At 33.6% G+C, this 21,365-nt stretch overlaps 1 protein-coding gene and 1 pseudogene across 2 annotated transcripts in view; both read right to left on the bottom strand.

The window, feature by feature from the left end:
* The window catches only part of Gpc5 (glypican 5), a 1,275,996-nt gene that overhangs the window by 163,700 nt on the left and 1,090,931 nt on the right, over nucleotides 1-21,365 (bottom strand). The window lies entirely within an intron of this gene.
* LOC111753878 (U4 spliceosomal RNA) lies at nucleotides 11,704-11,853 on the bottom strand (annotated as a pseudogene).

Raw genomic sequence — 21,365 nt, 5'->3', positions numbered from 1 at the left:
CAATGCTGAAGAGAATTCCTCAAACCGCAGGAGATATTAATGAGTAACAAGGAAAACAAGATAGTACTAAGTTTACTGGTAAGGGTATCTACACAGACAAAATCAGAATGCTCTAGGATTATAAACATGGTAAGTAAAGCATTTAACTATTTGGCATGAAGACCAAAAAACAAAATTAAAAATTATTATTAATATGTTAAGAGGCAATATAGAAAGATATAAAAGGTGAGTTAAAGAACTCACAATATAGGGGCTATTTGAATATAAGCGTAAATTTTAAAATTAGTATATTTTCTGAGACCAGGGATATAGCTCAATGGCACAGCATTCCTGGCAAGCCTGACTTCCCAAGATTTATTTTCTTATCATTATGACCATATTAAATTGTTATACTACCAAGTAGTTTATTTTAATTAAAAGATATCATATAACTGTTACATTCCTGTAATTCAAAATAATGTGTTTTAAGCAAAACATATGAATTTTAGTCTCATGCTAGACAAAAATAAAAAGATATAATAGGCAAACTAAAAGGAGTAAGCAAAGAATCAAAACACATGATTAAAACAAATCAGTGAACCACAATGGAAGACTATGAGAGAGGAAAATGGAAGGGGGGAGCTAAATAAAACTATAAAAAAAATTACAAATTAGCTTCGGTTAGATATTACCATTGATATTACCCTAAATTAAATAGAAATAATTTTCCAATTAAAAGCCAGAGTGACTGAAGGGATAAAAAGACTTAAGCAGGTATTATTTACAAGAAACTCATTTCACCTCTAAGGGCATGCATAGATATGCTGATGGCATGGCATAATATATTCCAGGCAAACAAATCAAAGAGAAGTAGGAATGACATGATTATTGAGTATCAGATAAAGTAAAATTTAAACAAAAAGCAGTCAAAAATAAAGCAAGGAAGGTGATTATAGCATGATAAGGGGAAGTCAAATAAATAAGAGGAAATAGTAATTAAATATAATTTATATATAAATGTATATTATATATTATCTAATATTATATATAATGTAATGTATTACATGTAAATTGTATATACATACATACATATATGTTTAAATAGAGAAAAATTGCAGTACAGTAATAGTAGGAGACTTGTACCAATCACTCAAGCAGAAACTCAGCAAAAACTAGATAATTTAAACTGTACTCTAAAAAAATGCTCTGACATTGCAGAACATTCTACCCAAGAACTGTAGAATATCCATTCTTCTCATCAGCATATCAGATACTATATATCTCTAGGATATATAATATGCTTCAAAGTAAATCTTAAGAAATTTAAATAAATTGAAAGCATCACGGTTCAATAAATAAAAACAGCTTAGTCTTTGAAAAGTTAAACATAATCAACAAATCCTGGGCCAGACTAAGAAATGAAAAACTCTAAAAAAGTCAGAGACAGCAATTACAAGATGATATTACAGTGGCTATCACAGAAATAAAAAGCATGATTAGAGATTTTTATGAATATTTGACAAAATGGTAAAACTTCAATAACCTAGAAAAATAGACACATTCCTTACAAAGGTTGTATCATGAAGATATAGAAACCCTAAACAGAAAGACAATAACTAATAGTATTGAATCAGAGAAAACTTTCCCCATCATGAAAACAGATGGCTTCTTTACCAGACATTTAAATAAGAAATAATACCAATTCTCCTTATAGTATTTAAAAAATAAGAGGATGGAATTTTTCCAAAGACATTATTCTTTAGTACCCTGATACTAAAAGGAAACAGAGACACAATGAAATTACAGAACAATGTTCTTGATGAAAATAGTTGTAAAAATCTGAATAATACACTAATAATCCAATTCTAACAATATTAAAAAGATTTTTGACGATGATCAAATAAGATTCTTCCCAAGGAGAAAGTAGACACATCAATGAATGTGATAAACTACAACAAAAGAATGAAGGGGAAGAAACTGTATGATCAAGAAAGGTAGAAAAAGCACTTGATAAAATTTGATATTGCATCATGACAAAAAGCTGAAAAATCAGATATAAGAGGAAGATACCTCATCATAATATATGATAAATACCTAACAAACCAACATCTAACATTTTATTGAAGGGTAAAAAGTGAAAGCAGTCTCTTTGAGATCTGGAACAAGACAAAAATATGACATTGTTACATGTGTAGTAATGTTTATAACAGCACAAATTACAATAGTTAAATCTTGGAAGTGGACTATATATTTATCAACAGATGAATACATAAACCTACCCACATGAAATATTACTTTACTATAAAGAAGGATAAATTTGATTCATTTGGATGAAAATGAAAGCATTTTGTCACCATAATGTTAAGTGATGTAAACAAGACATGCAGGTTTGATTATCATATGATTTCTCTTATATAAGAAACCCAAAATGTGACAGTACAAAGTAAAATATAGATAGTAGGAAACAGGATGATGTTTTACAGAAAGGCAAGATATCAAAGGATGGAGGAAGAGGAAAAGGAAAGGGGAAGTGGATGAAAAAAGAATTAAGATGTATCGTGTAGATGTACCAGCATACTACAGGAAATATAATACTTTGTACTACAAACATACACTAATAAAAAAGTAAAAATAGAAAAGGATACTTAACTTGGAGAAGAGAAAACTAAATCATTTTTGTTTTCAGGTCATTCAGTCTTTCTATGAAAAATCTCCTAAAAACTAAAAACTATTATCACCAACAAAGTCTGCCTAAAAACTATTATCACCAACAAAGTTTGCAGAGTCATGAGACACAAACATTTAAAAAATCAGTGGCATTGATATATGCCAATAAAAAATCATATGACCTGGAAGTCAAGATAATAACCACATTTATAATAGCTACAAAAATAAAACATCCAGGAATAAATTTAACCAAGAAAGTGAAATATCTCTAAGATGAAAACTAAAAAAAAATGATGATAGAAATTGGAGGGGACACAAAGAAATGGAAAGGCATCCTGTGTTCATGGATTGGCATTACTATTTTTAAAATGTCTGTAGTCCTCTGAATGATCTACAGATGATTTGCAATCCCTTTCAAATGAAATTCTTAACAGAACTGGAATAAAGAATCCTAAAATTTTATATTGAATCATAAAACTCAAAATATTAAAGCAATTTGAAGGAAAAACTAACAAAGCAAGAGAGACTATACTTCTTATTTTCAAAATATACTACAAAGCTATGATAATTAAAACATCATAGTACTGACATACAAACAGACATGAAAATGGGACATAATAAAGAGCCAAGATTTAAACCTACATTTCTTTAGTCAACTCATTGTTGACAGACATTACAAGAATGTAAAATGGAGAAAGGATCATCATGACTATAAATGGTTTGGGGAAAGTTTTGTATCCATATGCAGAAAATCTAGAGCCCTATCTCTAACCAATTATAGGAGTGAACTAACAATGAATTAAAGACCTTAGTTAAATACCTGAAATTGTGAAACTACTAGAAGAAAACATTTTTTAAAAACTCCATAAGATCATTGCAATAGTAAAGGATTTTAGGGGAAAGACTCCAAAAGCCCCAAAAATATAAGTAAAATAAATTGATTGAATCACATCAAACTAAACAAAATCATCTGCAAAACAAAGAAGGAATCAATGGAAAAAAGTGAAATTCTCCAGAATGGGAGATAATATTGAAATACATTTGAAAGAGGTTAATATCCCAAATATTCAACAAATTCAACAGTTCTACAGAAAAAAAAAAATCAGGTAACTTGATTGAAAACCAGAAAACATATTTAAATAGACAGTTTTCCAAAGAAAATGTACCAGTGTTCAAAAGGTGTAAAATTGTCAATATCATAAATCATCAGATTAACATAAATTAAAACTACACCAGACACCAACTAATCCCACTCAGAATGACTTTTACCACAGTGATGAAAGGTGTCAAGTGTTACTCAGGACATGGTCATACAGGAACCCTTGGTCACTGTGAGTGGATATGGCACAGCCACAAAGGAAAACAATGTGGGATTTCCTCAAAAAAATTAAAAAAACTATAACTAATATGACTCAGCAAGCTCAATAATGGTTGTATATCCAAAAAAAGCAAAATCTGTATGTTGAAGAGGTATTTGTCATCCAGTACTTATTGCAGCATTCTTCTATGATAGCCAAAATTGAGAAATGATCAAAGTGTCAACTATGAATGAAGAAACTGTAATATATATGCACAATATCACACTACCCACAAAAAGAACAAAAGTTTATTATTTGCAACAGCAGTGTGAGAAACTTAAGATCATTATGTACATGTAATAAGCCAGAAACTCAAATGTCACATGGAATTAAAATAACATCAGAAAATTGAGAGCAGAATGGTAGTTATCAGAGCCTACGGACAGAAAGGCAAATGAAAAATGTATGGGAATTTATACCTTACTGAAAAACAAACCTACATCCTCACTTTAGATGCTTTGTTTTTGCTTTTATTCTTCTTCTTTTATGGATAATTTTCTTTACATGGAAGCAGATGAAAATATGCAGTTAACACAAACAGTTGGTCCTTGGCATTGTCTGTAGTTTGACTAGTTAGCAAAGTGTCACAATATCGATTCTGCTACTTTTTTTCTAAGTACAGTTGTAAGACAGATGTATTTTTTGAGGTTGTGAAGAAGTCCTTTTTTTCAAGGATAATTTCTATCATTTTTCTGGTATGAAGTATCTGTACATTCCAAAATTTCAACAGAGGGAGAAAATAAAGAAGATAAAATCATCATGATATTACCTTTTTGAAATTAATAATGTTCTTTTTGTATACTGGTATGAGTAAGTATTGTTCCCAAACCTACCACCATTTCTTATTCAGCCAGCTGGGGAGATCTTACTTGGTCTTCATCCTTAATGAACGTTATGTCTTCTGTTTTTCTGCAGTAATGTTCATGGTTTACCTGGTTTTTAAATAAAGTGGCTCCATGGAGGATGGCCAGACAGCTTGCAAGCACGTTGAGACCCTAAAGGCAGCGTGGCACAAATTCCCCTGGGAATATTTCAAACTATGATAAAGACATTTCTTTGTACTACATTTCTAAATACAGAGTGTATATAGACCTCTCAAGAGCATTTCACAATCACCAGCAAGCAAAATGTCTCAAAGCTTGAACATGCGGCCCAAGGTCTGAAAATCAACTAATTTTCTATGGGTCATTGAGGCCAGGAGAATAGTTATTTTCTAGAAATAAAAATGTTACATGGTATTTCGGTGGAAGGTGTATATGCAGCAATCCAATCCATGTATTATCACTTCTTTTAATGGGCTGAAATAGGTCATATAAGTGGTTTATGTTCCACTTTCCAGAGGTGAACATAAAAATATTTTAAATGAATGGTTATATCATTATTTAAACATTAACTTTCCTAGAAATTTAAAATAACAATAGCAATATTATGAGTCTTTAGCTCATTCTCTTATTTATTTACTATCCTTGTTCTGAAAAACTTTTAAATACTAACTTATTGGAATTACTCAAATGCCCTGTAAGATGCTAGTGCTTTTTCATATTTATTTTATCTGCTGTGGGATGACTGACTTTATTAAAATAAATCTCCCAGCTGTCATTGCATTCCGTCAGACCTTTCTGTTAGTTCATCAAAGTGAAAATTCAGAAAAGCACTAAAATAGTGGAAAAGAGCACATTTAAGACACTAAAATATCAGCTTGCAAAGCAACAGGAAAGCCTTTATAAGTTAATATAATTTTCCTCACTTCAAGTAGAATATTGTTATTGAAAACTGCTAAAATTTTACTCTCTTACAAGGTAAAAGGGTATAGAATTTTCTGAGCTGGGCATGAATGACTTAACTGGAACAAGATGCAGAGATTAACAAAATGAATCTGTCAGCACTGAAGGAAACTGGTCTCATGCTTTCCTGAGATCTGCTGGCTTCCTTCCCTCTGCTATGGGCAGTTTTCTATATTTCTTTCTCTGCATGGTTTTCAACCACTTTTATAGTCCATCAGTCACCAGTGGCCCTGCCCTGTATTCTATAACAATTTTACAGTGAATTTAGTCCACGCTCTATAACCTTTCCAGATCATTTTGGTATCTTCCTTTCATTTCTCTCGGTAGCCGGTGGCAGCCATTCCTAACCTGGCATGCAGCAAAAGAGTGTGTTTACCCTTCTTAGACATCACTTATCTATGCAATTCTCAACTGTGTATGGGATAGAGCAGAAGCTCTTTCAAATTTACCCCAACTAACCTAGAGATGCCCAGTTCCTGTATTTCTTATTGTGTAAATGGTAGAATCTACTTACTTATACCTACTAATTTGTCCCACAAAAATTATCCTGCTTGCACTACCTCCACATAGCTTCTTTTTTCTGTATGATTTTTGCCTACCTAAGTAGGCAATTATAATTGCCATAATCTCTCCTGCTCAAGAACTGCTAGAAACATCCCTGTTTAGAAATCCTACTTCCACAGTTCATTTTCCTAACTGCATCTTGTTTTAGTAGTTAAGAGAAAGAGACTACCAATGAATAACAAAAGTCAGAAAGGTAGGATGATTACTGCAAACAATTCAGTAGTAGATGGTGGCTTCACTGGCCTTGAAAGTGCCGCAAATGAGCGATGAGTGTTTCTTTGAATGACATAAAATTTGAATAGATTATTTTAACAAATCTCATTGCCAAACACCCACTTTGATCTTGATACGCTCTTAAGCAAGGCAGTAGAAATCGAAAACAAAAAGTTTCAAGGTCTTCCCCTCCACATCAGCCTTGTTCATTTCTGACTGTCCTCACAAAAGACTTGGTCTATTTTCATGGAGAGTTTTATATACATGCACAGGACAGAATGCAGCGTCTAAGGAAGATCTGAGATTTCTGCCAAGTCTGTTGAATAAATAATACTATGTTTTCAACTTCTTTACTGCTTTCATCTTAGGATCTACAACATCCTAAAATACAAGTCAAACTTCAGACTATCCCTGTACTATGCTCATAGATTTTTTTTTCTTTGCCGAGTCTTACTAAAGGGCAAATTGATGGATCACAGGCTGTATAACAAGTTACCTGGAAAAATGCAGATCAGACCAAGGAGCAGCCTGGTTTCCATAACAGGTAGTTATGTTCCTGATTCAGAACCTAAGAGGGAACAGATGAAAGAGCTTCCCAGTGCTGTGTGGCGGCTGACCAAGTGGCACTTATCCTCAACGAAAAGCAAAGCTAAGACTGGATGCTTGGGCAGGCAGCTGATATCTTATGCTTCAATGCTAGGCAAAATTTTCATTTAAAAAAAAATTATAAGCCTATTATTGTCATCTGACCTGTATGAAAAAATATCAGTAACCTACGGTCATGGGAATGATGATCTTTAGGTTGTTTGTTCAAACTCAGAGAGAGAGAATCCCATCTAAATGGAGAAGCAGAAAAGATCTAGCAAGATGAAAAGCACTAAATAGCAGCAAGAGACAGGGCTCATCTACTCCAGGAATTATCTATCCAAAATAGAAGCTGGTGCACAATTTAGAAAGAACCCTTTTCATGCAGTGGTGTTTTGCCCTTCAGCCATAAAGACCTCTAATTCATAAATAAAATCAGGGTTGTGAAAACACCAGTCAACTGCAGAGCCAGCTAGCTCCTCGATTCCTGGTGGGATTCCCTTAGGTTTGCCCTTGACTTCCACTTGGTGATCACTGCCTCTGGTCTACAAATTGCCCAGTCTTGTCACCTGACGTCTACATACATTCACTATTCACTTTCTGGCTCTCATTTTAGCTTCATTTCCTTAATTCTAGCTGCTTTTTACTTTGGTATGTTGCTACATGACTCTTCTGCAACCTGACAGCAGCCACTGACACGTTTCTCCACAAAGTTAACATCGGTGAGTGCTAACCATGTGGCAGAGACTGTGCTGTGTGCTAGGAATCAGTAGTGAATACCACTTCGTTTTTCTAGGATTTACATAGTAAGGGATAAAAATTAAAATTACTTAACAAGAACTGTATAAAAATAAGGTATACAGTGGCAAATAACAAGGCTCCATGTATATGTCCAGGAACATCATCCCAGAGGAAGTAACTTGCAGAGTGAATCTCCTGCATGAATATGACAGTCCACGGGGAGAGGTGAGACAGAGAGGAGTCCTCCACGGGACGCTGGTGTAAGACTCTGAGTTAGACAGCACATTCTCTCTGCACCGGCTAATGCTGACTGGCACTGGAGCAGATACATCATGAGACAGAAGGGTTTGGACTTGCATCCCAAGAGAACAAAGCTGGTGCACAAAAGAAAGAAATAAAGAAAACAAATAGACTCAACCACTACTTAGTACTTAGTAACAGCTACTGTGTGATTGGTGAAGAGAAGAAAGTGTCCGGTATAATTCTGCTTCCAGGCAGAAAAAGACATTTCAGGCAGCATCTACACAGTGTGCTCCCAATCAGTGATATACAGCAAGCAGCTGCCCAGTCTGAGCTGCCAAGAGTAATCATAAGGTGGCAACTTAGTTTCTTCTGTCACATAGTTAGGAAAGTTTGTGTGGGTATAAAGTATGAGATCCAGGAAACAAGGCTCTCGTGATGTCTGGGCAGCCCCTGCATGGAGTGAAGAAGGAGGCTCTGGAGATGAAGTGTAAGTGAGATTCTTGATAATAACCTCTGTGAAGCAAAAATGGAGTTCAAAGTGATATATGTTAGAGCTTTCAGGTAGAGACGTTCTGGGAAGAACATGGAATACACAGCCTGCGTTGAGCTTTTGGTTACAGCAGTGAACTCCTGTACATTAATATGAGAATTTTTCTTGTAATAAAAGCCAGAAAATTAATCTTACTGAGCATCACATGTTGAGACATTATATATTAATTATGTACATTTGAACTTCAGTGGTAGTATTATTTTCAGTACACTTTTATTATAAAGCTATATTTGCATGATTATCACTTAGTATGCTTTAATTTTGTAACTTGAGCAACTATTTCTAAGATGATGGTATGTAAATTATCGACTAGTAATTTCTTACTGTTTATTTTTCTGAAATTCTGTATTGTTTCTACCCTTTTATCTGTTTTTTTTTCTTTAAATAAAAAAAAATGCAAACAAATACAATCTAAATATTCTAAAAATTAGCAAGTGGTTTTATTTACACTATGAGTAGTTATTTATTTATAATCGTTAACTTATATATATTTTCTACTTTTTTAAGCCTTTCAAAAGTTTTAACTAATTCAAAGATTTAAAATTGTTTATTTAACATAATTTAATTAATTCAAAATTAATGTTCTGATAGTGCATTTCTGATAAACTTTGTATAAAGTTTTTTTGCAAAAATTGTTTAAATCCCAATATGTAAGATTAAACTTTCACTGCAGCCATAAATTTATTCATGCATTGCCTTTTAATTAGAAATATATTTTCAAATGTCAAAGAAAATAATATAAAGCAAGACATAACTTCCTTGAGAAGAAGAAATAACAAAAACCCAAATCAGAGCTGGATCAATGCAGAATTGAAACCCTCAAGGAATAAAAAAGAGGCAATTTTCGTATTAACTATGCCATCTTTTAAAGTTACACACTGCTGTGAAAAGATTGAAACATTCTCTTGCAGGATGTGACATTCCAACTCTACGTAATGGTGAGGTTAAGAAGTAGCTTAAACTTAGCTTCAAAAAAGATTGTTTGGTATTCTGTCCACTCTACAAAATTTTGATGCTTGAATATTTTGGTCTTTCCATTTCTGTTACTCAAATAGGAGCAACAAACTCTATTTTCACTGTCTTCAAGTGATAGATTTTAACTTAGATTCTCAGATAATTTTTGCCTATCAGAAAACTTACAATGTTGACAGTTAAAAACAAAAGCAAAATAAATTCTGACATTTTCCAATAAGGAAATGTGTTATTAGCAAATATTTATTTAAATTTTTGTGGATATTTCATAACTTAAAAAACACATTCTCTCACATATGTATATTTAAAAACATGCTTCAGATATTGAGGTCAAATTTTAGAGGAGTCGTGTTTTTTGCAAAAGGGGGTGATAGTTCTATTCAAAGTATTAAATACTTCTGAAAGATATCCAGGATTCATAGATAAAGCAGAAATTACTTTCAATTTAAATTACTCATTCATATGTTCTGGATATCTCTAAAAAGTACAACCACTAGGTGAACAAAAATTGTAGCGTAAGAGAAAATACTTGACTTGCAGTAAAGTTTCTGGTGAATTAAGTAATCATTGTTGAGCTGTATTCCAACCCACTTATAAAACATGGAATCAGATGCATATTAATCAAGCCTCAAGCACGTCCCGCTGTATCCATCCCTGTTGATCCCCTGCACGCGCTGAGTAACAGGAAGCACAGAGTCACCCTAATACATGTATTACAGCATTCCTTTCCGATCTCTGCTAGGCTTTTTGCAAATAGACCGCTGTAAGTTATCCTCTCTTAAGTCTATGGAAAGCTTCCATCTCATAGCCTTTCTAATCCGTGAGGAGACAGGAGAAACTCTTATCCTTTTCTCTTTGTGCTGTCATCTTTACCATTTCGTTTTTCTGTTTTCTACTCTGTCTCTCCTCCTTTCTGCCTCTGTTTCGTTATTTTCAGTGATGGACTAGGTGCTTCTGATCCTAATGGTGACCTCTTTTTCACTGACATTTTTCAAGTGTTTTCTGAATTTTTAAGCTTCCCCCTCTCTATATCTATTTCCTCTTTTTAATAGCTTCCTTTTGGAAATATTAGCTCTGATATTTTTCTGGACATAGGACATTACTGTATACACACACACACACCCCTATCATGAAATGTATATATTTATATACCTCTGTTGAAGACCTTGTATATTTTTGAACAAAACTTTTTATATGACTTTTGTAAACATGTGCCTGCATCCATCAAAAATTAAACATAATTAAGTCCATTTGGTTGAGGATGGTATTTTTTTCTAAGAACCCAGCACAGAAGAGTGCTAGGAGTAACAAATGAGATCCTTTCCCCAAGCACAAAAGATACATAAGGTCACACTCTTGAGTATTTGTGAATTACCCAAATCTCCTTTGTAAAACCTTGAGAATTAGAGTACCATGGATGATGTTGTAAACTTAAGACTTCCTGTAATTCTTTCATATACTTAGAAATTTTAGCCCTAACAGGCAATGATAAATTATAAATGCTAAACACTATTCTCTACTTTTTAAATTTCATTAGAAATGTTCTGTAGCAGAGGAAATGGAAATTGTAATTCACTATCTACTTGCAACATCGAGTTAATCTTATAAAATCATCTGTCTCACAAAGTATATTTACATGTCAATTAAATAAAATGGAATTAGAACATACATAAGAATTGAAATAAGCTTAAAATACTGATTATATATAATATAATTTACTTAAGATTGATGATTTTTTTAAATAAGGAAGAAAATGTTTATTATATTATGAAAAGCAAACAGTAACAAATATTATTTTTCAGATTTTTCTTTTCTGATGTCCTCTTTGTATTTTTGCCATGGTTTGTTGTTAGTAACCTTAAAATAAGTAAAAAATATATACATGGTAGCTGTGCATCAAGTTCAATACATAGAAAATATCACTGCCAATATGACTGACACATTGGAAGAAGTATCTTGAATAAAATTAGAAAAAAGAATTGTTAATATATTGAAAATCACAAAAGAGACTCCTCCTCTTATCGTAATGACATTTAGCAGTTGTAATTACTTAGAAGTTTTGAAATAGATTAACAAAATAAGCAAAGTTCATTATTATTATGTTATTCCTAGGGAGGCATGATATTTATATTTCAACTAGTAATAACTGTGCCTTGGATAAACCCCACTGGCTACAATACTACTAGAGCACAAAGCTCAGTATAGAGCAATTCTGAACAAGAGCAAAGGCAATCATAGATACTTGCTTTACTAGTATTTTAGTATGTCTTCTCTTTCTCACTATAGTAATATTTGAAATTTTACATGACTGTGCATTCATACATGATAGCAAAAGACTAAAAAGTTGGTGCCATAGATTTTACCATGTGCTAATATTTCACTAATTATGTGCTTAGAAGTTAAATTCCTGGAGTGTCAGTTTAGATATGAAATAGTGGGAATTGAAGTACAAAATAAGATTGGGTGCATCTGGTGTATGCCCTTCTCAAGATTTACTGGTTTCCTATATAGTTGACTTGCCAGTGCAAAACAACTCTTCCTTTAAGTGGGGGACGTGAAATGATCCATCTTTCTCAGTAGATTGGGAAGCAGGCTTTTAGAGCAATGTTATCAAATTGATATGTCAGGTTGCAGTATACACTGAAACTTTAGTGTTCCAAGAGCAATCTTTAACATTTGTTATTTATTTGTGAACTTGGAATCACATATTCAGGGAAGGCAGAAATACTGGCTAAGATCCTTCCCATTTCTGTCGATTTGATTTTTTCAATTTTTATATGCTCTATTGCTTATGAGCAGACACAGGCATTGTCCCTGAGACCTAGATTGTAATACTTTGTTTGAACTTGATAGGAATGTAATTAGCCTCTTTTTTCAATATTGAAATGTCCTTTCTTCCTTTTCTTTCATTTCAGAATAATGATATCAAGTTTTCTTCTTTCATCTCTTTATAACACACATAAAAATCAAGTTTTTTTGTATTATCTTGTTATTTCATATTTCTTTTAGTTAATTTTATTGTCAAAGCACTATTGATCAGGGTGGGGAGTGGTACAGTGGGGGACAACACTGCCTAAAACTCATCTTTTGCAAGAGCTGCTGGTAAAATATGTGGAAGTTCAGGTGAACATTTTCAGAAATTTTCAGTGCATTTAAATTCAGGTAATGTTAGGATTATAGTCTATGAAATTAATTTCTAAAGTTAATTATAGTAAAATACTTTCTATTTTATATCAATGTATTCTTTATAACATTAGTACAATATTCCAAACAATGATCAATTTATAATTAATTTGTTCTTATTAATGGACTTTTAATATTTGCAGTGTTTTAAAAATAATATTGTAACACACATATTCATGCATTTATCTATACTGATCCTTAGCATAAATTACAGTGTTCTCATTATTGGGTGGAAGGAAATGATTTTTTTTTAATTTGCCAGATATTTTAAATGGCTTTACAAATACTGTAATTGGACCTATAAAATATTTACCAGTAGTGCATCAGCATATTTCTTTCTTCTACACTGACCAAAATTAATGTGTTTTTTTGTTTTCGCTTTTATGTTTTTGAGACAAAGTCTTTATGCAATTCAGGATGCCCTTGATCTCACTATGTAGCCCAGGATGGCCTCAAATTCATGGCAATCCTGCCTCAGTCTCCCAAGTGCTGGGACTACAGCCATATGCTACCTACCTGGTTGCAAAATTAATGTTTGACAACTGTAACTTTTGCAGATCTGATAATGTTAATGTTTTAATTTATATTTCTTTAGTGATAAGTGAGGCTAGACATTACTTTCACATGTATTATTAAAATCTTTTCCTGATTAACTCATTAAGTCTTTAGTGGGTAGTTTATATATTACAGTTCAAGTTTTACCACCTACTATTTTTTTTATAGAAAAATGAAAACTATGTTGTCAATTTGCAGAATTTGGAAAATATAAAAAACTAGCAAAAAATTTGAACAAAAAGAAAAGGAATAAAAATGCTGCTATAATGATGTTTTTAAAAGTCCATTGGATCTGGTCTATGCCCATAGATGTGCTTAAGTAGGGGGATGCTCAAAGTCTGGAATTTTTTCATCTTTACCCTAAGATTTAATCAATTACCAACTACTGCCAACTCTTTCTTCTAATATTATCTCTCTCTCAGTCATTTTTATCCACTCTGAAAATCTACTTTGGATCAATCTATTTATGGATTAGCCCTACATGCAATTTTCTAGTTATCTCTCCTCCAGGTCTCCATTAATATGTCAAAGCAGCAGTGATAATTCTAAAACCCTTTCTAAGGTTCGTCATATTTTTTGCCATCTTTGACAGATAAAGTAGATGAGCCCCTTTCATGACACTTAGTGAATGTTCTGAGTTCAGATTTCTTCCACCTACCTGCTAAGAACAAATTCCCTGCCTCTCCTACCTCCTATAGTAAGAAAAAAAAATATTTGAATTTTTGATCAGCTCTAAAAATTTTCATGTGCTTATACCACCTTAGTCCCTATAAACCATTTTTAATTTGATTTATGCCTAAAAATCTTCCTTGAATTGAATGTAAGGCAACAGCTTTAGGATGAAGCCCTCCTTACCTACTCAAGGTAAGCATCTTCTCGCCTCACTGGATTCCACAAATACTGTTATTCTGTCAGGCATCATGTCAACATGCAAACAACTGGTATGCATGTCTTTTTTTTTTTTTTTAACTTGGTATGGCTTCATTTGCAGCAGTGATTTTGTCTTTTGTTTTGAAAAACAAATATTGCTTTAGATATAGGGCTGGAACTCAGAGGAAAGTTCAGGTGCAAGTAACTTATTAAGGAAGCTCCCCAACACATCCCCACAAGGTGGCTGAGTAAGGCAGTGGATGGACCAGGTCAAGGAAGCAGAGGAAGCCAGGCAAGGGAGTGAGCTCTGTGCAAAATTCCATGGAGTGTGGCTTCCACAGAGAAACTTTGTCAATAAGCCTGAGAGAAATCACTTTCCAGGCAACAATCTGGACCTTTTGTGTATCTGTTGACACTAATTAGTGCACGACTTAGGGAGGTAAAAACTCCCAGGTGCCTCTCTCACTCTTCCAGTGACATCCAGGTAGTTCCTGTAGCTCAAAAGCAATGCTCCAAAGGAAAACTTCATGTTGGCACTCAATGCCTCTTCCATGGCGGGCTGGGTAAATGATAAATTATCAGATGCGGACTGTATAAAAGACAGCAGGGAGAGCGAAGTGTGGTGCTACATGCCTATTACTTCAGCCCTTGGCAGACAGAGGCAGAGGCTTGCAAGTTTGGGTTCAAAGTCAGCTGGACTACATAAGAAGACCCCATCTCAAGAAAAGAAATGAAAACAAATAAAACAGAAAGGACTCCTGGAAGGTACTAAAGGCAATGATACTCTATAAGCCAAGTAAATGATCTTACAAGAGTTGTATACAACAGATGAATGAAAAGAAATTCATCTAAAAAAAGAGGATGAATTAAGAGAAAACTGACGGCATTGTTTGTGAGGACTTCTAGCATGAAAGTCCTAGTAATGGACGAGAAGATGTGCTTGGGGTTCATGTTGTAAATAAAGATTCATCACCGTGATGTATGTAAAACAGAGGAAAGGGCTGCATGTGAAACAGAGGAAAAGAGACAATGAAGGAAGCCACTTACCTATTGAAAGTGCACTCACTATTCCTTCAGCTGAAGAAAGAATTATTGAGTCTAGAAAAGGGATACACGTTCCCAGAATTCTGGACATGTTTGATTTCGTTGTACGAGCGCTGAGTCTTTGATTTTTTTTTTCCATACGTGTTTTTAAATAAATGTTCTCTATCACTATCTTGACACAGGGACCTTGTACATGCAGCTCTCAATCTGAAAGTCTTCCTTTCCTCTTCCCCCTCCCACCATTGCTCAGGTAAGCATTTTTTCAGGAAGCATCAACCCCTCCAAAAGTAAAACAACTTCTCCCCAAGGGACACAATTTCCTTCCATGAGGGTACCCCATACTTTATAATTCTCAGTATATTTATTTCAACATTGAATATTGCTAATCATCAGTAAAATATAAATCAATATTATTTTGAGATATCATCTCCTGAGTACTACTATTTGATGGCTCTTACCAAGAAGACAAGAGAGTTAAGTGTTGGCAATGACGTGGAGAAAGGAGGGCCATTATACATTATTGATAGAAATTTAATAGTGGTATAACCATTATGGGAAGCAGTATAGAATTTCCTCTAAAATAGAATAAACAGAGAAATTCCATATGATTTATAATTCCCAATTCTGGTTATGTATTTAATAAAATAAAATCAGTATCTTAAAATATATCTATACCCTTATATTTATTATAGCATTATGCACAGTAGCCAAGATATGGAAACAACCTAATATTCACCAATATAAAATAGGTAAAGAAAATATAGTTATATGCAATGAATATTAGACATTAAAAAGAGGAGATCTTGCATTTATAGTATGGATGAATCCAAAGGACAATGTAAGTGAAATATATGAGATATAGAAAAGATAAATAAGGTTAATCACTTTTAAATGAAAGAAGTTAAATTCACGGAAGCATAGAGTAGAGTGGTGATGGTCTTGGAAGTGTGAAGTACGAAGAGATATTAGTCAAAGAGAGAAACTTTCAGGTTTAAGATATAACAAAGTCTGGTAATTCAGTATTTTAAAATGGTGATTATAATGAACAAGACTATATTTCATGCTTTGAAATTTGCTAAGGGAGTAATTTTAAGTGTTACTACTCACAAAGAAGTGGTAGCTATGAGGTGGCAAATGTGGAAATTATTTAAGAATATGGGTACATATTATTTACCTTTAATATATACATTTTAAATTTCTCAATTATCTCTTAATGAACCTGGAAAAATGGGAGAAAAAAGAAGCCCCTACAACTCAAGCTCGATGCATCTTCCAGCCACATTCCATTGTATCTTTTTCCCAAAATCTTCACCCAGGTCCCTGGCTCACATGGCTTTTCTGAAATGCCTACTTTAATTTTCTACTATCCTATTCGTTATGATTTATGTTTTCTAGAAATGCCTATTCCTTCCCTCTGTTCATCATTGACTAAAACTCATTTCTGCCATTCACACTATTGATTCTATAATTATTCTTTCCACTGCTTAATTTTATCCCATGAGTAATAATATTTTCCATGTAATATTTCATTTAAAAGATATTATTTATCATTTTTTACCTCAATATGCTCCTATCTATAGTTCTGAAAAACAAAAACAAACTAAATCCCAAAACACTAGCTCTTAAAACATTTTAATATATGCCAAACTTGACTGATCTGCACTCATTTGATGACAAAATCTGACCAAGATTCATGTGTGGACAGATGTAGTGACATCAAGTATGTCAAATGGGATGACTGAAAGATGATGCATGCCCATGGTGCAGACCTTTAATCCATTCTAGCCCTGAAGGAGGCTGAGCATGAAAGATGGTCAGTCCAAGTTTTAGCTGAGAAAAAAAGAGACATAAGGCCTCAGGGTAAAAACAAATTTTGAAAAAGGCTGAATATAACTCAGTGGTAGAGCACCCCATATTTGATCTCCAATACTGAATATATATAGAGAGATAGATCATATTCATATATATCATCTTCATATATATGTTTATATATGCATCACATTTTCATTCTAATTTTGAAATTTACCACTCTAAATTCTTTAACACATATATCCCCAAATGCTTTTTATAATCTTACAGATATTTGCTTCTTGTCTTGTGCTTAGTAATATTTGACAAGCATTCAATATTGCCTAGCAAAATGCAAACTGAAAAAAAAAATGGTTGCATGGTTTTAAGATACTGTCAATTTCAAACAACAGATGAAACAACTACTTGTAGGATGCTGGAAGCTAGATGAGATCATTATAAATAATAGTGAAAGATTTTTTCTCCTGAAGGTCCCTGTCTAGTGACTAAAAACGATATAAACTATAAGAAAGACAGTGACAATTTCATTAAGGATATGTATAGCACAAAGCATCAGAAGGGTGAACTGTTATAATTACATCAAAATACAGTTCTGTGATATTATTAAGTAGTGTTATAATTTTTTAAGCAAGAAAAATAATTCATGAAAGAGCATAGTTGTTTAAGAAGTCTGATTCATATGAATGTGCACGAAATAGAAAAACAATTCAGATGATCTGAAATTTATTAGTTTTCTAGCAAACAGGATAGATTCTGGTAGTGGCCTGGAAAGTTAAAAGAATGCAACATTAGATGTTAAAAAAAAAGTTGAAGGTGAAGAATCAATTTTCTTTTTTCCAAAGATTTATCTTGAAAAATGTAAAGCGTACATAGAGCAGAATGTTTGGGTACATTGAGGTTATTAATACTGATGCCTTTAGAAAAGACAAGTTTTGATATAGCTCGCTGCTCACAGAATCTACCTGTTCTCTCTTCTGCTTTTGGATTTCGAAACAAAACAAAACTTCTAGCAAATTAGTAGTCCTGACTTACACCTCACCCTAAATATTTCTCAGATTGAGTTGTAGCTATTTGTAATTTTCCTTTTATTATACACCATTTGTCAATGTCTCATGCCATTAGACCTGGACCTGAAGTAAAACTTCAACACTAATCTAGTGTTAGAGCAAAGGTTTAGAATGCAGAGGCTTCAGCATTGACAGTGAGACAGAAGCCGGGACCCAACTTGGAGGTTGCAGTCTTACATTTAGAACAGTATTTCTATCCTGGGTAATTAATGTTCCCATGAAATATAAAAGTTTCTTGTCATTTAAATAGATTTATCAATTCAGTTTTCAGTATTTCTTAAAATTAGCAAACGTTTATTCTACATTGTTATGTTTATGATTAACCTTCACATTTTAGGCTTTTCGTATGTAATCTATGAAGTTCAGTTGTATTTCATTATCGAATGAGTCAGATAAAGACAATTTATATAGACCTTTTAAATTACCGAAAACTATGTTTTTTACAATTACTTCAGTCCTTTAAATTTTTCCTATTAATTGTGTTTTAAAACACCTAATGTCATTATACTATGTAATATCTAGAAAGTTTTTCCTATTTTTGAGAGTTGACTGAACTTAGCAGTCTGCTCTGTTAAAGGAATCAAAAAAATCATAGACAAATGAGAGCTAGTACATTTATTTGAAAAGAATACATATGTGAAAAATGTTAACATCTTTAACCATTAAGAAAATATAAATATCAGTGGCACAGCCACCTGCCTGGCAAGCATGAGGTCATGAGTTCGATCCCAGTACCTCACCCCACCAAAAAAAGAAATACAAATCAAAACTAAACGGAGATATCATTTTGTCCTACTCATAATGACTATCATCAAAAATACAAAAAAAAAAAACCCAATAAATACTGGCAAAGATGTGGGGGGAAAAGGTTTTCTATACTACTAGAAGGAGCATAAATTTGTACATTAACAACTGGAATAAAAATGGAGGTTCCAAAAAAATGGTAGCTGAACTACCATTTTATCTGGCTATTCTACTTCATGGCATATAGCAGAAAGAATTAAAATTAGCATACTATGGGGATATATGCATACTTGCAATTACTGTGGCACAGTTCACAAAAGTCAAGACATGTTATCAGCCTAAATACCCATAAACAGATGAATAGATAAAAAATGTAGGGTATATACTCAGTGGATTGTTATTCAGCTGTAAGGAAAATGAAATTCTGTCATTTGCAAGAAAATAGCTGGATCTTCTAGGCTGAAGAATGTAAAACTATCAATCTTTCTTTTGAGAAAAGAGTTTCTGGGACACTTGCTTGAGCAGAGAGCTACCTAAGAAATTGGTTCTCTGGGATTCATTTCAGCTTTTTCAGTCATCTGGGTACTCAAATGCCTCTGCTACCATGGCTGAAAGGGAACTGGTTACTGCTTCCATGAAGCAGACCTTGATTCTATCCACTTAGTGGTGATTTCATCAGTATACAAAATATAAGAGCTGTGAGGACAGTGAAACTTACATCCAGAAATCAAAGGAAGGTGATAGAGGCCAGGAAATGGACCTTAGAGGGCAGTGCATAAAGCTGTGGGGATGAAGCTGAAAGTGTTGTAGACCCCAAGAAGTTTGAGATGCTAGGAATGTGGAAGGTCAGCTGTAATGAGCTGAGTTGTCCCAGTTTGTGGGCTGTAACCAGCAGGATTTAAAGACTATCTATGCTCTTTGAATTTAAATTTTATAACAGGAGCTACAGATGCTGGATAGGAAGCTGTAGGATTTCCTGCTGGTTTTCAGACTTGCTTTGGTCCAATTCTTTTGTATCTTCCTCTTCATCCCTTTTAGAATATGAAAGTTGACCCAGTGGCATTAAACAATGAGACCATGCAACATTTTTTTAACAGAAATTTACAGCTATCAGTTTGCCTTGAGTCTTAGAAAGACTTGGACTTGAATTTCAAAAAGATGTTGAAACTCCCAAGACTCTGGGGAAGGGATTACTGCCTTCTGGTTGCATTGGGAGTAGATGTATTATGTTAGGTGGGATTGTAAACGACCACCTATGTAGTTGGGGCTAAACTATGGTATGAGAAGATGTATTTGGGAATATTACAAGGGGTGGGTTTTGACCACTAATCCTCAGGTAAACCTATTAGATTAAGAAAAGTCTAACAGATTAGTGTAGCTCATTCATGTGTGTGTACAGATGGCTCAGGGAAGTGTGGGCTTGTTTATTATATAAGATCGCTTGCCTCTTTCTCTCTGGCACTGATTCCCTGCTCTGATTACAGGTTGCCATGAGCTAAAGAACTTTCCTCTGCCACCCCTTTCCACAATCAGGTTTCTGCTTCGGAGCCAAAAAGCTCTGTACGGAAGCTCCTGAAACCATAAGCTAAAGCTGGTTAACCATTTAAGTAATTTTTAATTTATCATATTTTCAGTTTCCTTTTGCAGCTATTTCTCTGTGAATCCACCTTAGCTTTTCTTGGACTTCCTGTTTAGTTGCTACCTTTTCTTCCAGTCATCTGAGTCCTACACCTACCCTCCACTCTGCATCCAATATTGTTTTCCTAACAACAAATTCCATCTTATCGATCCTAAACTTTAGACACTTCAATGATTTCAAATGCCTTCAGCATAAAGCCAGACATATAGATGGCTTATTTTATTTCAGTAGCCTTATTTCTCCCACCACATTGTACATTTCATTTTATATGTTATACTTAAAATTTTTTGACATCAGAGACATTGTCTTTCTTATGTTACAATATCATAGTCTAATCTGGTGTTTTACGATTTAGTAGGTCTTCAAAGACAATTATGTTCAATTTTAGATTGAGCAATACACTATATAAGTAAGATACTTTTGGCATATGCAGTTTATCTTTTTCATCTTGGGTTTTATTAAAGTTCTGGTTAAAATAAGAAGGATATGAAACTGTTATCCAGTGGAGATTGAAGTTAACACTAATGGAAACATATGGTCAGTTGTCAGTTCTGATCTTACTCAGTGAACGGTGGCAAATAGAAATACTTCTTAAGAAGGGCTGACTCCAAACTCGTTCCTCTTGATACCTGAGAAAACTATAATTGTTCCACATTTTCAGAATCAGTATTCCAGAAGTTACAGTCAGTGAATGGAAACTGATTCAGTACTCTGCTGTGTTCCATATGGCTTACTATGTTATAAACTATATAAGCAGGGCAACTGAAAAAACCAGGTATCTATTCTCCTACAGTCTGG

This window comes from Cavia porcellus, unplaced genomic scaffold (genome assembly GCF_034190915.1).
Source record: "Cavia porcellus strain 051 isolate PalLab524CR breed Dunkin Hartley unplaced genomic scaffold, mCavPor4.1 scaffold_4, whole genome shotgun sequence".
Lineage (NCBI taxonomy): Eukaryota > Metazoa > Chordata > Mammalia > Rodentia > Caviidae > Cavia > Cavia porcellus.
The sequence above is the reverse complement of the archived record's forward strand: the minus strand, read 5'-3'. Positions and strand labels throughout refer to the sequence as shown.